Raw genomic sequence first — 19,766 nt, 5'->3', positions numbered from 1 at the left:
CAAATGTGAGCCTAGTTCTCTTAGCGGTCAAGTTATCAACATAAAGTGGTTCTCCAATAAAACTAGCGATTTTAGAGATACCTGCCGGCGTCCAGAGAGCAAGCGGTAGATTAAGAACCTTAATCCACAAGGGAATCGAAGCAGATTCATCTCTAGTGGGCTGGAACTTCGGGTTCCAGCACTGGAGGATGAAAGGTCGGCCCAGTAGAAACCACGGACCCCCCGACCAAACCATGTCATAGTCTTCAACAGCAGTGAACTTTAGGAGGAAGAAATCATCAGCCAGAGAAAGGAGAGAAAGAGCTCCTTTAAGCTTCCAAGCTTTCTCCATCGCTGCTAACAACCTTTCATAATACGGTCTAGGACCCAAAGAATAACCGACCAACGACAGATTCCACAGATATTTACCTTCATTAAGATCATTCATAACAAAGGACAGCTTTTTAGCAGGCTTAACATACGAAAGTGGCCAATCTTCCCGAGGAGAAGGAGAAGCAGCAAGGTTATTGGCATAGGATGGTGGGGGGAGAAGAGGGGAAGGTCCAAGCAGAGAGGAACCCAAGAGAGGGTGAAAGTCGGTGGAGGGAAGCTCCATCCCGGCCAGATGGCCGGAGAAAAAACCAAGCGCCGCCAAGAATCACCAAACCCTAGCAGAGCTCCCGCAATTTCTCCTCAATTTAATTATTTTAAAAAAAATATTAAAAGGATTCACTTCCCGTATTTCACAAATATGAAAAATCATTTCCGCGAAATGTTGTTTGGTATTATATTTTATTACAGTATAAATTTATTCATAATAGTTTAATATTTTATAATTGTTATCAATTTTGAAGTAAGGTGACGGTAGGTGGTCGGGTTGAAGTTCCACGAGGGTCGGCGATCAGGCAGTGGTCTAATGATGGTTGGGGTGGAAGTCTGGTGACGATCAGCGAACAGGTGAAAGTCTCGTGGAGGTTCCATGATGGTTAGGCGGAAGACTGACGCTGTTCGTCGACCGGCTGAAAGTTTGGAGGCTGGCGACTGCCAAGCGGTAGTCCGACAATGAACGTACGAAAGTCCAATGACGGTCCATGGTCATGTGGTGTCCGACGATGGTCGCGTGGAAGTTTTGGTTTAGTCGCCAGTCGTCCGCTAGGTAGAAGTCAAGCAGTGCTCCGATGATGGTCAAGAGGAAAACCAACGGTGGTCCGCGGCCTAGTGGAAGTCCGACAATTGTCGACAGTCGGGTGGTGGTCCGATTGCGGTTGTCAGTAAGGTGGGAGTTCGGTGACAGCCAACAAAGGTTTGTCGGTTGTGGTACTGGAGCTCTTGCAGTCTCAAAGCTCTTTCCAATCTCCATCCTCAAGTCTAAGCCCCACCCCCTTTCATGTGGACGTGGTCCCGTGGAAGTCATTTATAGATTTTTTAGAGTAGTATGCCTAATAAATATGGAAAAGATATAGCAAATTCAGAGTGCTCCATTAGACGGATCTTATTGATCCTCTCAATCATAGAGCATTCATCTATCATTTAAGTGTTATAATGTATTGGAATTAAGTGATATTGGGATTGTTAGATTTGTCTCATTGAGTCGTTGGATTTGATTATAAGCATGTTATACTTGAATGTTATTTTGTCATCCAATTTGTGCTTTGAACCAGCCAAATGTGCTTCTATCTATTGATTTGGGCCCATTCGAGCTCGAATTGGACTGACTTTGGTGTCATTGGATTCGCCTCTTTGAGACATACAGTTTCACTATAAGCTTGCTAAAATTGGAGTTTGGATGGCACCGAATTTAATTTTTGAACTATTTATCTTCAATATGCCTTAAGATTCATGCTCGATCAAGGACTTTTTTTTGTGTCATATTAGTTGCCACATATTTTTAGACTTTGAATGTTGCGGAGTCTAAATATATATAATTTCAGCATTTTATGAAGTGGTAGTGTTAATTAGAGTATAAAAAAATTGTACTCTCAAAACTTTTAAATAGATCAAAACTAATCATAGAAGCTCTTTTAAGCTACAAAATTTTAAAATTGAGTCTTGAATGTCAAAAAATATATCTGACGAGGACAAAAACTTCTGATTTGTGTCAATCGGGCCAAACCTTCCTTCTTCTTACCATATATATATATATATATATATATATGTTAGGTATTGCGTGGCAATAACTAGAAATATCGCTCTGTGAATATCAATACCAAGAAAATATCAAGTAATACCGAGTTGTACCAAGTTGTACCGGGTTTTTTTAGAAATAAGTATTACTCGGGTACAACTCGGTATTACTCGGTATTTGCTCGGTATTGCTCGGTATTTGCTTGGTATTGGTTATTACCAAGCAAAATCGACCAATACCTAGCAATATCGAGCAATACCTAGCAAAATCGAGAAATACCGAGCCATCCTGGGTCCGTTTCCGGTCAGGTTGTCGGGGCGCGCGGTAAATAGTGAGAATGTGTGGCGCGATTCTACCGGTGGTTAAACGTAGAGCTACGTCCTGTGATCGGACCAAATAAAAGTTCTCACTGTAGCCGCCTCGATGAGGAGGGGGTTTTATTGTTATTTTTAATTATTTAATTAATCTATATTTTATTTTCTTAAATTTTTTTAAAAGGAAAAAATAATTTCAACTCCAAAAAACTTTTAAAATTCGTTAGAAATTTCTTAAATATTTATACGCAAGGAAATAATTTTATATGTATATATATTTTTTTTAAAATTTTCCCCTTTTTAACTTATTTATAAAAGGAAAATTTAAAATTTTTTGCTTTAAAAATTTAGAAATAATATTTTTCAAGCATGCCCTTACTTTGATCTATAAATACCAACCCTAGGGTTTAGGGATACGGCACACTTCTCTTGAGCCGGTCAAAATTTTTTTTTTGAACTGAGGGAAAATTAAACTTAAAATTTTTTTTATATTCTTACTAGCGATCAAGACCCGATACTCTCCTGAGGGGGGAGCTGTTCGTTAAGAGTTAAAAAAAAAGTGTTAGTGATCAAGAGCTGTTTCTCTTTTTTCTTTTCATTTTTATTTATCATAGTTTCTAAAACAACTAGAGAGGTAATCATCCGACGTCCTCCTACGATGCTTATAGCTCAACCTCTAAGATCAGGCCCCAGGCTCTCATCGATAATTATTGAGAAAGTTAAAAAGATTTTTAATAGCCTTTTTAGAAGAATGGAAAAAATTAATATCCCAACAATCTTCAATTAAGGAAAGGGAAGTGGTATAAGTTTAACTTGTGATAACCATGATGGATCCTTGGTCTAGATTGGCAAGCTATTTCTTATGAATATTCATGTTTCATTGCTTGAGTTTCTTTCTAGCCATTCTTTAAAGATAGAAAAAAAGTATTCAATTATGTGTCCTAGCATGCGATAACAAGGAAAATAGTAAGGGTCATCCCTCTTATTTTCCTCTTCGGGCTTCTTGGCCTCAAGCTACTTGAAGCCTATTTTTTTAAGAAGAATTTTAAAGTATTTCCTAACTGAAACTCTTGTAAATGGATAAAGTTTAATTATCTTATCCTCAAAAGATGCCAAGTAAGGTTCTCTAGAGGGATAATAAGGAACCTACAGTGGTCAAGGAGGAAGGTTTATTGATTGATTCTTTACTGGTTGGTTCCCGATTCAATAGCTTTTTGAGGGTTTCATTGCTTTTCTCTCCTTAAATGAATATTTAGGAATGTCAAATAAGAAGATTCTTCTTGTTAGTTATTTGCCTTATTTAGAAACTTCTAAAATATCACAATGGTAAGTCCCTTTTTAAACAAACGCAATGCAACCATGAATATTCTCCGAGAATAATCTTCACTACACGTTACTCTTGTAGTTGTTGCTCGCACTTCATGAATAGATTCCTCCAACTTAAAATACAATCTACTAGAGACTAACCTAGCTTTTGTTCCTACACTACTAGATCTCCAATAGTGATGTGGTGCTGAGTTTTGAAAAATCATTTTAGAAACAAACATTCTAGCTCACTAAAAGTTTTGATTGACCAATTGTGCAGATTTGAATTCCATATAAAGGTTGTATAAAAAAGGCTTCTTTTAAACTATCTTAATAGATGAGCATTAGTACCTTTGGTGTTTCAATTACTAGCATAAAAGTGGGCCAAATTCTGCTTTGGATTTTTTGTACCACTAAAAATATTGAAGGAATGTGGCATAAACCCATTTGGATAGGGAACTTAATCAAATTCTTATGGTAGTCCTACCCTTAGAAATTAATGAAGTCTCTTGCTACTGGACTAAGGCCTCCCTTACATGTCACTGAATCAATTATCTGATGTGCTTTTCACTATTAGAAGACTATATTCTTTTACTCTATACTATTTCTTTTCACTCTAATGTTAGTTTATATATGACTTGGACAGTCATTATGAATTGGCTTTGTTCTCAAAATCTGATTAGCTGCTCTTTCAACCCTATCAATATGCTCATCCTTATTTCTTAATTTTGTTAGCAAAATAGGGGTTGAATCTCTTCAAATTAGCTCCTCTACCTCTTCTTCTAGTTGTCTATCAGGATTATTATTTTTCATTGAGGATACTATAGTGTCTACCGTATAAAAATTGATCCCTAAATTGTTATCCTCAACATGAATAATAAATCTATCACCTGCTTCAGGATCAATGGCCCAATCCTTTTTTTCTTCTTCCTTTTTATAATGTCCTTTATTTCCTATACTACATTAACCATAGGTTTTTCTTCAACCACCTCGAATGAATAGGATAAATTCCTTATCTCCCTTTATAATGTCTAATTCCTTTACTTCAAACTTCTCTTTTATTCTTTCAATTTTTAACTTTTGAATGACTTAACTTCCCTCTTTGATTACCCCTAATTGAGTTATCATATAGGTGGCACCCATAGCAGGTCATTGCACTTCCTCTTTATCTGACGGTAATACACTACAAGAATGTATCCTAGCACCATCCAACAAAATGAATGGGTAACAACCCAACACAGGGGCCTGATTACTAGTGATTGTTCATTTCAAATTATACAAACTTTTGTTGAAACAAATTACTTTTTAGGGGAGCTAAACCTCTTTTTCATAGATACAAGTTTACTCTCATCAACTATACTAATAGAAATAGCATAGGGTTTAGATGATTTTAAAGGATATTGTGGTGGTTTTCCACTCTAGTGGTGGCTCTAATAAGAATTTATAAAAACTATCTATATCCTTAAATTCAATTGATGGATGTCTGTAGACCCATTAATATCCATCACCCAATACATATGTAACCAGACGCTTAGAAAATTCCATATAAATATAATGTGGAGTCAACACTTTTAACTCAAAATTTTCCTCTTTCAAAATTTCTTCAGCCAATCTCTCATATATCATTCCCTTAATGTGGCTCAATTATTCTTCATTAGTCTTTCACATTTTCATAGCACAAGTATGAATAATGTTTCTCAAAATCTTATGGGTTGTGCCATTTTTTGTAATTAGTTTTCTTTAGGGAGTAGTCAAAAGAGTGTAGTGGAGATCACACTATCATGCAAACATCCTTCTCTCCTTGAACAACAAAATGGGGTGGAAACAGCTTCCACCCGGAAGAGGACATGTAGGAGGGAGATCAATCTTCTCCCATGTCTCTATTTCAACTTGCACTAATGTTTCTAGTTTAGAATCCATTCTTGCCTTAATAATTTTTCTCTTGATTTTCATATTATAATTTTGCTTTTGTCTAACTTATGAAAAGAATGGTGGAGGTTGAGCCAACATCAAATAATATAGGAGTTTCAGATTTAGTAGTGTTTGATTCAGTTTCTTATCCTCCCTAACTAGATGTGAAATGGGTACAAGGGAAAGAGTAGACCTGTTTTAAGGAGTAAGAGAGTCAAACCATGACCACATAACAATCTCTATGAGAGACTCAATTTGGTCATCAGCATTCAAGTCAACAATTTTATTTCCAATAATAGATAACACTATATTGTGAAAGCCCATTCCAAACTTAATGGTGTTTTTAAAGTCAATTTTCTTAACAATGAGGTTCTTATCAAAGGCGAAGATTAGTTTGCCCGCTATTTTTTTGTGATTAAAAGATAACCCTCAATCATTCCTTTGAATTGATTATTTTTAATAAGTTTTTGAAACTAATTTAGATGAATATTTTAAATTCTTGTTAGTCTCATCAAGTTACATTAAATTGTAACTATATCATCTACAAATGAGATTGAAAGATTATTTTTGAAGGATTTTGATCTTCTTATTAGAATTTGTATTCATTTTTTAGACAATTTCAATTTCATGACCTTAGTTCTTGTATTTTCATCCAACGTGAGATTCTTGAGAACGCGCAATATAGTTTCAAAGAATTGGCTTTGCTCTCCTTTTTTTCTTCTTGTTAATTTAGCAAGACTCATTCTTATTAGAAAACTCCTTCACTAACCTCTCTTACATTATTATTTATTTATTTTAGATAATGAACACACATACCCAAAGAAGAAATAGGTAAGACAACCAATGGGAGAATGATAGTCTCAAGTTATTATGAGCATATGTATACTACTGATGAGAGATATCTCCCATTATTAAAGATGGAGAGGGGAACCTTCTCTAGGAGAGTCACCAGAAAAAAAATATTGCCACATAGATTCAGGGTGCTCCTATATTGTGATTGAATAGAGCATTAAGTATATTATACCATTTTGAGAGAATAAATGCCATTCTATAATGGATTCAAAGATAGAAATATGGTTCAAAAAAAGTTTTATCTTTGTAGTTAAACATGATTAAAAGAATAGGATATTGTCTTGAAAGGTGGACATGTCAATCTCATTAGGGGTGTATGATGTGATAAGGTAATGTTGAGCCAATGTAAACCTCAATTAATTTGAAATATGCTTAGATTTTTTTTAATATAAAATTTAAAATAGCCCACTAATTTACCCAATATTCATGCTAAATCAAGTAATAAAGTGATAATTAGAGTATCAAATCTGTGAGGAAGTTATCTACTATACTGTAACAAAACTATTATTAATTACTCTAAATGTATGAATTTATCCAACTGAATTGGAAATAAGGTTTTTGAGTTCCTACCACTAAATGAAAATAAGTAAAAATAGCTGATACAATTTGGATAAAATGATTTTTATTGATGCATGTAAATAATATATTCTTTTCTAATGATACTCTGAATCTTAGATGTTGATTAGAGCAAGTGCATCCTTAGATATTTATCAAGCTTGAAGAGGTAAAAGAAAGATTGTTAGTCTTCCATTAGTTTTGTCATCTCAGTAAAACCTAAAATATTCAGGCATCCTATATATAGGCATGCCAAAATTCTATTTCAATATTCCTAATTATTTTTGTATTCCTCATCGAGGCTATACATACAAGATTTTAACCACACAAATGGACATTTTATGCATTAAATGAAGAATGGGAAATATTTAAATTGTTGTCATAATCATTAAAAAAATATAAATTCTACATTACCACATGATATGCTCTTTACATCATTTTTCCTCCTTTTTTGGGTGTTTCCTTCTAGCAACCCTAGAGTGTTACTAGGTCATTTTGTATATCTTAGTACTGGGGACCATCGGCTCGTAGGATTTATTTAGTTTATTGTTGTAGTTTTTTGGAGCATTAGTGAGCTAAAGATCCCCCTTAAGGACCTTGTAACCCTTATTTTTAATTAACTTGTAGGCCCCTCTGTGGGTTTCCCCTAAAAAAAAAGAATAATTAGACAAATTAGCTAGGGCATGATTGAAACCCAAAAACCAAGAAGTGGAATCAAATTTAGTTGAAGAAATAAATGGTCAAGTAGAACTAAAATATAAACATTATGGATGAAACATAAGTTCTTAACTCTATTCTAGTGGAAGGATAACCAATGCCTAGAACATTCCAATTAATATACATAAGCATTAGAATGTAAATCACTAATTTGAGAGTGAGTACTTCCAAGAGATTGCGAAATGGTATCTTTATTTTTCTTACTCATCCTACAACAAACTTTAATAAAATCATTATAAATGACCAACAAGCTAGCATAAGAACTCCCAAAATCATTAATGTTATTAGCAATATGAGAGGAAAGAGTAGAGTCCATACTACCATCACCCAAATCCTTGTCACTAGAAATAACACCTTCCTCCAGGTCATATGAAGAAATTCTCTATCTTCTAGAGTACCCTCAATCTCATTTTCCTGCAAATTCATAAAGGGATAGGATAAAACATTAATAGCACATTAAGTATTATTCAGAATTAAATAATTTTTTTTTTAAGGGAAAGCCACAGAGGGGCTTACGTATTAATTCAAGTAAAAATTATACAGTCCTTAAAAGGACCTCAAGCTCACTATTACTTAAAAGAGCTACAAAACAAAGCCAAAAAAACCTATGAGCACGGGGTTCCTACTAAGCAAAAAATACATTAAAACTTAGGTACAATCTACGGTGCACAAGTATGAGCACCCAAAAAAGAGGAAGAAACAAAAAAGCAGCATCTAGCTCCAGCTTTTCTTCAAGATTGACACCACATCGAACACCTGCACTAAAAATTCTTCAAAAAAAAAAAGTGATGCCCAAAATAGAAATAGCATAAATAAAACCCAAGGCTAGCAAGTTGAAAGACCCAGCAAATATCAACAAAATAGTTTATAAGAAAGCAAGATAAGGTATTACCAAGCACCAAATAAATATCAATTAACCAGTCAATATAACCAACAGTAATCCCATAAGCCATAATGATATAGCCACAAAAATGCACCACAGTAACCCCAATGACTCCAAAAGTTGCCAGATCCCAATAAACCAAAGAAAACAGAAAGGATGCCATAGCCTCCAAGCACTAGTACGGAGACACAAATTGAACCATAAAAAATAAGTAGAAACATAATAGATAGTTAAGAAATACCAAAATTGGCACTCCAAATTATAGCCAACCCCAACAAAACACAGTGGATCCATTCCCATGAACTAGATATAGCTCTAAGGAACTAGATTACACATTTAGACGGAGAGATAGAACACCATGGAATAAATAGGAACCCCACACATAGAGGCCAAAGCCATAGCACCCAGAAAAAATAGAAATAGAAAGGCTCAAGGAAACACCCACCATCAAAACACCAAAATGATCCACGTAAAGCATTCTAGGAATCACCTAGCAGTATAAATTGCTGGCACCCAAACAAAAATAGAGTAGCAAATAGATAACACTCAATTAGGATAACCTCCAGCCATCCAAACAAAAAAATTAAGAACATCAAGCTCCAACTGTAAAAAACACATTAGAATCTATCATAAGGAATACCAATTTTATCTAATCTTAAAATCCCTTTTAAGGGGAGAGGTAAGTTAGTAGCAAAAAAATCAATAAAATAATCCAAATCACACCCCAAGTTGGCAAGCCACTTGGCATAAGCATTCCCCTTCCTATACACATGAGAGGAGTAGTCAATAAAGATTAATAATTGCTTAATATCTCTCATAAGATAAAAAAGAGTAGGATTGCACATGATATCATCAACATTTTATCAACATTATTTAAATTGTAAATACTATAAGTAGAATCACCTTCAATGCCAGAGTTAGAAATGTCAAGAGAAATGCATAATCTAATCCAACGAAGAATAGCTGAGAGCTTAGCAAAGCTCACATCACACTTCTGTAAGGGACCCGCAAAAGCCATAACAATACTCCCATGACTGTCCAAAATAATCCCACCACACCCCAAGATGGGACCATTAATAACACCATCCATATTCAGTTTATAGGAGTTATTCGAAGGTTTGATCTAATAAACAAAATTGGGTTTAGTAGAAGGACGAAAGTCCTCCAACGTGAGCTCTAAATTAGACACCACAAAAAAATAATTCTTATAGTTTTTGAAAGAGATTGGATTAATAGAAAAGAATCTCATAACCATGTCTTTCACATTCCTAATAATCCTATGATGATTCATACCAACTCCATTAAAAAGAGAATAATTTCTATCCAACCATAAATACCACAAAATGAGAAATGGAATAACATTTCTGATATGATCTTTAGACTTAACAAACTAAGAGTTAAGCATAGCAATAATAAAAAATTTTTCATGAAAGAAATTTAATTTGAAAATATCATCAAAATAAGTCCAAGTTTTAACAGCTAAAGGACCAAAAAGAAAAACATGATGCATATTCTCCACATGATAACAACTTTGGAATTTGGACGGTAAAATAAAACCTTTTTTAATTAAGTTATCATCAGTAGGAATGAACTTATGCAAAATTTTCCAAATGAAAATAGCCATAGTGGAAAGAATACTATTATGCCAAATCATAGAAAAAGTATTAATAACATCATTCTTGGTTCTAAAAGCATGTCTAGCATCCTTTAATATGAATCCCACATCTTTGGACAAATTGCATAATAAGATATCATCCAAGTTAGTGTTCAGGTGGAGATTCAAAATTTGTTGAATAATAGAGCCAGTAATAACATTAGCAAGTTTATCATAATCCCAAAAATTTTTAGTAATGAAATAGCTCATCTTAACCACCATAGTAGAAAAGGTATTAATAATGGAATCAATAGAATGAGCATCTAAAAATGATATTGTCAAAAGAAAATATTCCCACCAACAAGCCCCCAAGAAATGTGGGGCTCAACAACCCATTTAACCTTAAAAAGTCTCTACCACAATTTAGAGTCACCTTTATTAAAAAGGTAAATAATCAGGTGCTTATCCATACAAAATTTAGCAAACATAAACTTAGCCTGGGGCTCACTTTAGTATGAAAGGTATATCACAACTTAAAAGAAAAAGAATTAATCAAATCAAACATACTCTTGCACCCCAAAGCACCCTCCTCCAACATAAGAGAACATTTATCTCAAGAAGACTGGATAATTTTAGTATTGCTATTAGCCCCTTCCCAAAATAATTTATTGAAAAGCTTATCAAGTCTGTTGCAAATCGCCAGAGTAGGTTGAAGAGTTTGGAAAATATAAATAGGGAGAGAGAAAAGAACACTTCTAATGAGAATTAATCTACCCCCAAAACTAAATCCTAGGACAAAAGCTTATTCTGCATAAAAGTAATCAAATCATCGAAAAGAAGATTTTCCTTTTTACCTTTAAAAAGAGGAACCCCAAGGTACTTGATATGCAGTGACATTACACAAAACTTGTATAGTTCTTAATAGACACAATATGATCATTAGGCACTTTGTTAGAAGTAATAAAATAATACTTTTGCTTGTTCAGAGAGAGCCCACTAATAATTTCAAAATTATCCAAAAAAACAAAAAGTCTATTAATTCTATTTAAAGAAGCATTCATGAAAACAATAAAATCATCAACAAAACATAAATGAGAAATAGGAAAGTCACCCAAGGTTTGAAAGTAGAGGTTAGGGTGATTCTCAAAGAAGTTTTCAAGACCTCTAGATAAACACTCAGTAGCAATAATGAAATGGGCAGGGGAGATAGGATCACCTTGTCTTAGGCCATGAGAGGATTTAAAGAAGCCAATGCTTCTGCCATTAACAATAATATAAAAATAGGATCCTTCAATGGAATTTCTAATAAGACTAATAAAAACTAAATTAAAGCCAAATAAATGAAAAATATAGTAAAGAAAGTTCCAATTAAGCCTTGGAAATATCAAGTTTCAAGATAATGTTGCCACCTTTCACCCTAACATCGAAGTCATGACAAAATTCTTGGGCCAAAAGAATATTATCATCAATAGCCCACCCCTTAACAAAACCCATTTGATAGGGAGAGATGATTTTAGGAAGAATAGAAGTTAGCCGAATCATAAGAATTTTTGAGATCAACTTATTAAAAAAGGTGTAAAGACTAATAGGTCTAAAATTATTCCACTACTAACAGACTTGCTTTTAGGGATAAGAATAATAAAAGTAGAAGTACAAAATTTTAGGAATAGTGTGACCAACAAAAAAATTCGTAACAACAAGAGTAAAGATCATTACTAATAATATGCCAAGGTTTCTGGAAAAACTTAGTGGTAAAACCATCCGATCCAATCATAGAGTTACCATTCATGCTATGAACAATCTCTTTAATTTACTCTAAGGAAAGGGGTTTAGAGAAGAGCTAGTTTTCATCTTTAGAGATAAGATTAGGGATAATAGAGAGATTATCAATATGGCCAGGTGTAAAATCTTTATTGTGATGATTTTGAACATACTGACCCGCCAAATTGGCAATGTCCTGAACATGCTCAATAACAGAGCCATCATCATGATTGATTTTATTACTGGAGTTGTTGGCACTATTCCTCTTCACCAAAGCATGAAAATACTTTTTGTTATTATCACCTTAAACAAGGTGCTTCGCAATAGCTTTTTGTTTCTAGAAGGCTTCCTCCTGATCTTGTTATTTAAAGAGATAATCTTTAACATCCCTAAGCAGACCAAAATTCTCGTCTAAAGGAAATAATTGATAGCTAAGCTCAATAGTGTTCACTTTATCTTCAGCATTCAAGATATAGGTAAAAACATTTTTAAAAATATTATGATTCCACTAATTAAGATTTTTTTAAGTCTTTTCATTTTAAACTACATTATTTTCATACCAAAGATAGAGTTATCATGATGTAAGGGAGCCTGCCAATTTTCCTGAACCAAGTCTAGAAAAGAATCATGATGCAACCACATGTTTTGAAATCTAAATTGAGGCATAGAAATTATATACCTAGTCTTGAGGCAAATTAACATAGGAGAGTGGTCCGAAAGAGTTCTACTAAGATGCTTAACATAATAAAATTAAAAGATTTAATCCAAGTATCATTAAACAACACCCGATCCAACCGTTGCCACAAATGACCATGATTCCAAGTGAATTTATTACCAGAGAAACCAATGCATACTAAATTACAATCCATAATCATATTATTAAAATCATGCATAGAGTGATATATAGGAGTAGAACCCCCAATATGCTTAGAGGGATTAGAAATAGTGTTAAAATAACCACCAACAAACCAGGGCAAGTTACAAATACTATTAAAATTACTGAGTTACTCCCATAACACTTTTTAGTAATATGAGAAGAGGCCGTATAGATAAAAGTAGCACAATAATTCAAATTTAAAAAATCAATATTATAATGCAAGACTTTAGTAAAATATCTAATATATCTCAACAAGTTACTTTTATAACACCTAAATCGTATTAGAAGTATTCATGCTTAAAACCCAAAATTCTAGAAGTGTTAAGTAATTTAACATAATTAATGAGAGGTTCAGATAAAATAAGAATAGAATCATTATAAATACGTCATAGTTCTTAACCCTCAACTTAAAGGAGGGGCATCTAATGCCTCTAACATTCCAAATAATAGATTTAAAATAAAAAAGAATTCTAATGGATAGTATGTGAATGGGTGGTCCTAGGCGATTATAATATGATGTTCTTATTTATCTTACCTCTTATATTTTGAAACTTGGTATAACTAGTGTCATTATCATCTTTGGCAAAGCATTTAGCCACTATATCCATATCCTCTGTATCAATAAAAGCATCACTATGATAATAAGAGTTTGAGAGAAGCTTACAATCATTGTTCAGACCCACTTGCCTTACTTCCTGAGGCAATTCACCTTCCTCAAAGGTATAAAAATCCTCCATACTTTCTTTATTACTCAAGTCAATACCAGCATTACCTTCCACCAAAATGAGCTGGCCCTCCTCTTGATCATTCACAACAAAATGAGAAATTATAGTATAAGTACAATTATTATTGATCTTCATAAAATTCTTATCAGGCAAATTTTTGTTAAGAATATAAGGACTAAAACAAGATATGTAACAATATTTTGATTAGTAGTGATAGCCAACATTTGTTCATCCACATTTTCACAATATGAAGGTAAGTAAGAGATAGCATTAATATTGTCTCCCTGAACATGAATAGGGTCATCAACATTGGTGGAAGGTGGATCAATATAAGCAATGGGAAATTGTATTGGTTCCTCCATATTATCATACGATTTAGGAATATTTCCCTCAGCCACTCCTTGATTAGGAATCTCACTATCTTGAGAAACCAAAGGAACAACATTTCTTAGAGATTGTTTGAAAGACTCATTCTCTTTAAAGAGATGAGGATGTAACCTGTAGCACTCATTTTAACCATGTTAATGCAATTTACAGTGAGAATAAAAAATGGGAAGATTTTCAATATCTACTTTTTGGAAGTAACCATTCTAGATCTCATTGGGACGTTTCTTAGATATATCAAACTCAACTATTCCACGAGACACATACTAATGAGAGATAGAAGTCATAGCTTGGTCTATCTGTAGAGGTATACCAAAAATTAATGCAAGACTAAATAAAAATTTTGAATTAAAGAAATGAAGTCTGGTATTCGGGAAGGAAATCTACACAGGAGAAATAGGGGATTCCTCCTGAATATAAAAATCTGGGTTGCATTTGAGCAATCACATTTGGAAAGCTTGAATATAGTAGGATCTCCTTGAAAAAATGTTGCTAAAATCAAGATCATTCGAGAGTTGAATCACATTGTGTCTTTAATCTAGCAAACCAAAATGAAACAAACATAATAGTTTTAGATTAACAAAAAATTTTTGTATAACATCCAGATTTGGTCATCGGAGAAGAAACTTGCCAACCAAGTTTAAAGCAAAAGGTATAGCCAGTTGAGAAACCACATAATCATTGAACATCAAAGCAGTGCAACCCTTCAAGGATGTTTGAACAAATTGAAGTTTCATAGCCAAAGAAGAAGATCTAGCCAAAACATTTTTAAAAGAGTGTGATTTGCCATCAGGAAACTAAGTAGTTGAGGGGATCGATGATGATGAAGTTTTAATCTCCTAAAGATAGAAAAACCAAAAAAGAAAACTCAAAACAAAAAGCAAAATAAGAAAGGAAGACAACAAAGAAACAAATCAAAGAGAAAAGAGTAACAAAGCCACACTAGGAGATGAAAAATTGGAGCTCGTAGGAGGAAACCTTAAATTATCAGAGAGTCGCCAGAGAGCACACCTTGACCTTTTCATAAATAAGTTAGAAGAATTAAATCAAAATCAGACAGGTTTTTGTTAGTAGAATAGGGCAATTGCAAAGATATTAAGATAATATCATGATTAGAATAAATAACAACCATTTGCTCATCAACATTTTTAATAACATTATTATCTGTACTAGAAAGAAGTGGGCCATTTTTTCACTCCCTTAAAAATTGAAGGATTGATTGCTTCTGTGATATTATCAGATCATTTGTTTTGCGCTTATCAATAGGTTCTAAATCATTAGAGTCAATTGGTTGATTGTGAGCATTCACAATAGGTTACAAATCTTGTAAAGGATGCTCTGGTTGAGAAATATTCTTAATTGGCACATTAATTTAATACACAAAATTATTAATCACATTAGGTAAAAAAGCGCTGACGAATTTGTTTCCTTTAGGATCTTCAGAAGTATCATTTTTTTGCAGAGTTGAGGATACAAAATAAAAATTTTTGAAATATAATGTGTTACAAATATGGATCCAAGTCTTATGATTTTGATGATAAGAAAAATGATTGGATTTTTCACTAAGCTATTCCATTCTATTGCATATTAGTTTTGCTCTACTCATTAGCATTCCAGGATCACAACTCACCTGCAACCCCAATTAGCTCATGGTTGGGTAGAAAGTATATATATTATTAATATTTTTATACTTTTTACCTTTCTTGAATCAAATATGTATTGTGGTGGATCCTAAAGCTAAGTAATCTTGCACACACACACTTAAGGGTGTGAGTTGGTGATTTAGAAAATTTTTTATTTTTGAACTAATCATATAGTATGATTTATATCATACTGGACAAATAATTAAATAAAAAACCCTAATTAGGGCACCTACATTATTTAAGAGTAATTAAACTAATTATCCATACTTCTCATTTTTTAAGCTAGGTTGACCAATTATCTACGCTAGTTTGGTTAGTTTGGTTGGTTTGTTTGGAATTGATTTTTCATGATTCATGTTGGAGTTTTGTTTTATTATTTTTTGCTAGAAGTTCTGGCTATCTTTGTGGGTTATATTCCTGTATATTGAACTAGTTATATAACCCGTGTATATTAGTTTCCTTCCCCTATGCCTTTGTGGATTATGGTCTGTGGTCTACTTTTGCTGGGTTTACTATTTGGTTCCACGACCTCTTTACTATCAATTGGATGGTGATTGTTCAATTCATTGTGGATGATGTTGTTAAGTGTTATAAAGTTATTGGTTGGACTCTGACTATTTTGTCTTTTATTTATGCTATTAGTTTTATGGATATATGCTTGGACTATCAACCAACCATTTTATGATTCTTTTTGTGCAATTTCCATCTTGGTTATCAAATTTTTTTCTGTAGGATTTCTTTAATGCAAGTGTTCAAAGTGGTGGCACTTTGGAAGGGAAGGCAGAGCTAGTTTTTGTTTTTTGGTTTGTTCCCCTTTTTTGGGTGCTCTTTCTTATGCATTGTAGATAGTACCTAGGTTATAATGTATTTTTGCATAGTAGGTAACTAAAGCTCTTAAGATTTTTTTGGCTTTCTTTTTATAACTCTTATGAGCATTACCGAGCTTGAGGTCCCTTTAAGGATTGTGTAATACTTTTCTTAATCAATGTGTAGGCCTCTCTATAGGTTTTCTCTAAATAAGAGTAATTAAACTAATCATACTATACAATATGTGTCGTATTGGTTGATTAGTTATAATTATCAGAACAACCACCAATCATAATTTGGGTATTATTTTAAAATTCAAATTTATTCTGATACTACAATATGATATGCATCGTATTGTATGATATGTGATAATCTTGCCTAAATTTATCATATGATTAGGTATTTAATTATGTTTAAATTGTTCAATCAGATCATGCAAGATGATCGATAATGATAGTACTATATGACCAGATTCCTGCATGGGATGATAATGAAATGTTGCCCCTCATACTAGATGATTAGATATGCATTTTTATTAATAATACAGGATGATTGAGGATGATCATACTGTATAACATGATTCCTGTGTAGAATGATAATTAAAGTCACTTCTCATACTAGATGATTAGCTGTGTGTGTACTAATCATACAAGGTAATGTTCCCAATCATATGGGATGATCAATATTAACACTTGAACTGATCGTATAGTGGGTTGTAGTTCGTACTGGCTAAAAATGCTATTTTGAAATATTCGTAAGTATGATCTTGGAACATACTGGATGATCAGAAGAGCCAGAATGAAATTTAGGGATTTTTTTATTGGTTCTTTGTTTAAACTCTCATATTATCTGAATCTAGAGACTTTTGGCTAATAGTAATTATTTTTTAAGGGAGAAAAGAGGTGAATAGGAGAGTTTTAGGAGAGAGAAGCGAGGGAGAGATTTTTGTAAGCAGATTTTTAAATGATTCACATGGTTACTCTAAGTAAGGTTCTTCCTCATCTTCTTCACGATTATGCCTTAATCCTTTTGAGGCTCTTAGAAGACTATTTACAACAACAATCCAAGGTTATTTATCTTATCCAAGAGGTAGAAAAAGGATTGTAGGTTCTCTGCCTTTACAGGAGGGTGAAAATGGATTCTATGTTCTTTGCCTTCACCAAGAGGGTGAAAAAGGATTTCAAGTTCTTTGCCTTCGCTAGGTTGGTGAAAAAGAATTTGTAAGGGCTTCTTCTTCTTGCTTTAGGGGAAAAAGGAGAAAAATTACTTGTAATGCATTACATGGAAAGGAGGTTTTTAGGGAGTGGACGTAGGTCAATTTTGACCTAACCACTATAAATTTTTTTGTGTTGGATTTTTATTATTTTACACTTACATTTTCTGTGGTTTACCGTGTGCTTACAAACTTTGAATTTTTATTATCATAATTTTAATTTGCTTCTGAAATAAGAAGACTAAGGTGTTTTCTTTTTTGTTTAAAATTTTAAATAAATAATTTACCCTACCTTTTGTTAGCCTTAGGTTGGCTCCTTTAGGTTTAACAACCTACATGAACTTTTAAGTGGTATTAGAGCAGGGATTAAAAATCTAGGTTTTAGAAAACTTTTAAAAAATGATCCATAGTTACTTTTGGCAATTATAATACTCTGGAAGGGTATTCAATCACACCACCACCTTTATTTAATAATATTCCTTCTAATTTTTGGAGGATTCACATGTCTACATTTTTGCAATCTATTGATTATCACATGTGGTTATTAGTTTAGGAAGGATATTCTGCACTTCATGTTTTGTTAAAGACATTAAAACTGAAATACCTTTTTTTGAATGGAGTATAGATGATAAAGATTTAGCCCAACTAAATGAAAAATGCTTAAGCTATTTTTTTATGCATTACAATTTGAAGATTACATGCATGTTACTTTCCTACATGTATCAGGTAGAGAACATACTAATAATTAAATGGTTAATAAATTTTGCATTGTCGACCTAGTTCATATGATGCAAAAATCACTACTATTACTGAATCCAATGATCTTAATGTTTATTCTATTGATAGCTTACTTGGATCACTCATTGCTGATGAGTTAGGAGTGAGTCAAAGGCATATTAATGCAAATGAGAAAAGAAAAGAGAAAATAGTTTATTTAAAGGATGATGATTCCAAAAGTGATAATTATTTATCTGAACATGATGATGACACTACACCGATGACAAGACAATCCAAAAGTTTTTTGAAGAAAAAGCAAAGATGATGTCGGTAATAGAATATAGGTAAATCTAATAAAAATTCTAAAACCTCTTCTGATGTCATATGTTTTTAATGCAGGAAGCCAGGGTACATGAAGATTGATTACTCAAATCTTAAAGCTCGTCAAATCAAGGAAAAGGGTGAAGAAAGAGCCAAATTCAAAAAGTGTATGTAATAGAATCAAAAGGCTTTTTGGGCAAACTCCACTTCAGACTCATCTGAGACATAAGCTAAAGAGGAGGTAACCAACCTGTACTTAATGGTAGATAAACATCTTGATCATTTCAATCAAGAGGAGGTTTGTGAGCTTTCCTATGATGAGTTTGAAGTTTGTGAAAAAATTTATAATACATATAGGAAGCTAAAGAAAATGTATGCATGCTTAATTCTAATGTTTTAACTTTGTAAAAAGAACATGAATTCCTTAGAAACGACCACTCTACTTTGGAAAACAATTATATGGTCTTGCTTGATGAATTTGATGCATTAAATAAAAAGCATGTTGACTTAATTACTGAGCATGATTCCTTGAAAGCATTTCATATTGAATTAGATGATTCATTTAAAGAATTAAAAGCATATTTAGATGAATCTAATACTAGGGATCATGCACTAAAAGTTAATAATTTAATATTAGAAAGTACAAATAAAATTCTACAAGAAAAATTAACTGCTCCTAAAGATAACAAAGCATCATCAAAACATGCATCATCTAAACCTAGAAAGATGCATCATAACCCAAATAGACTTGTAAATATATTCCCAAGAGTTAGATATTTTTTCTTGTGGCATGCTAGGATATATCTCCCTCATTTGCACTATCCGTTGTAGAACACATTTGGTGTGGAGACCAAAATTGCATGAACTACATAATAGCATGCAAACATATCTTTTTTCAATCCATAAGGTGGAACCCAAACTTATTTGGGTTCCTAATTCTAACTCTTGACGATTTTGTATGGCTATTCTCATGAAAGGCCCTCTGAGAGCATGTAGTACCTAGACAACGGATGTTCAAGGCACATGACTGGAAATATAAAGAAATTCATCAGGTTGGAGGCTAAGGTAGGGGGCAAGGTAATA

Source organism: Dendrobium catenatum, unplaced genomic scaffold (genome assembly GCF_001605985.2).
Source record: "Dendrobium catenatum unplaced genomic scaffold, ASM160598v2 fragScaff_scaffold_10, whole genome shotgun sequence".
In the NCBI taxonomy this organism is placed as follows: Eukaryota; Viridiplantae; Streptophyta; class Magnoliopsida; order Asparagales; family Orchidaceae; genus Dendrobium; species Dendrobium catenatum.
The sequence above is the reverse complement of the archived record's forward strand: the minus strand, read 5'-3'. Positions refer to the sequence as shown.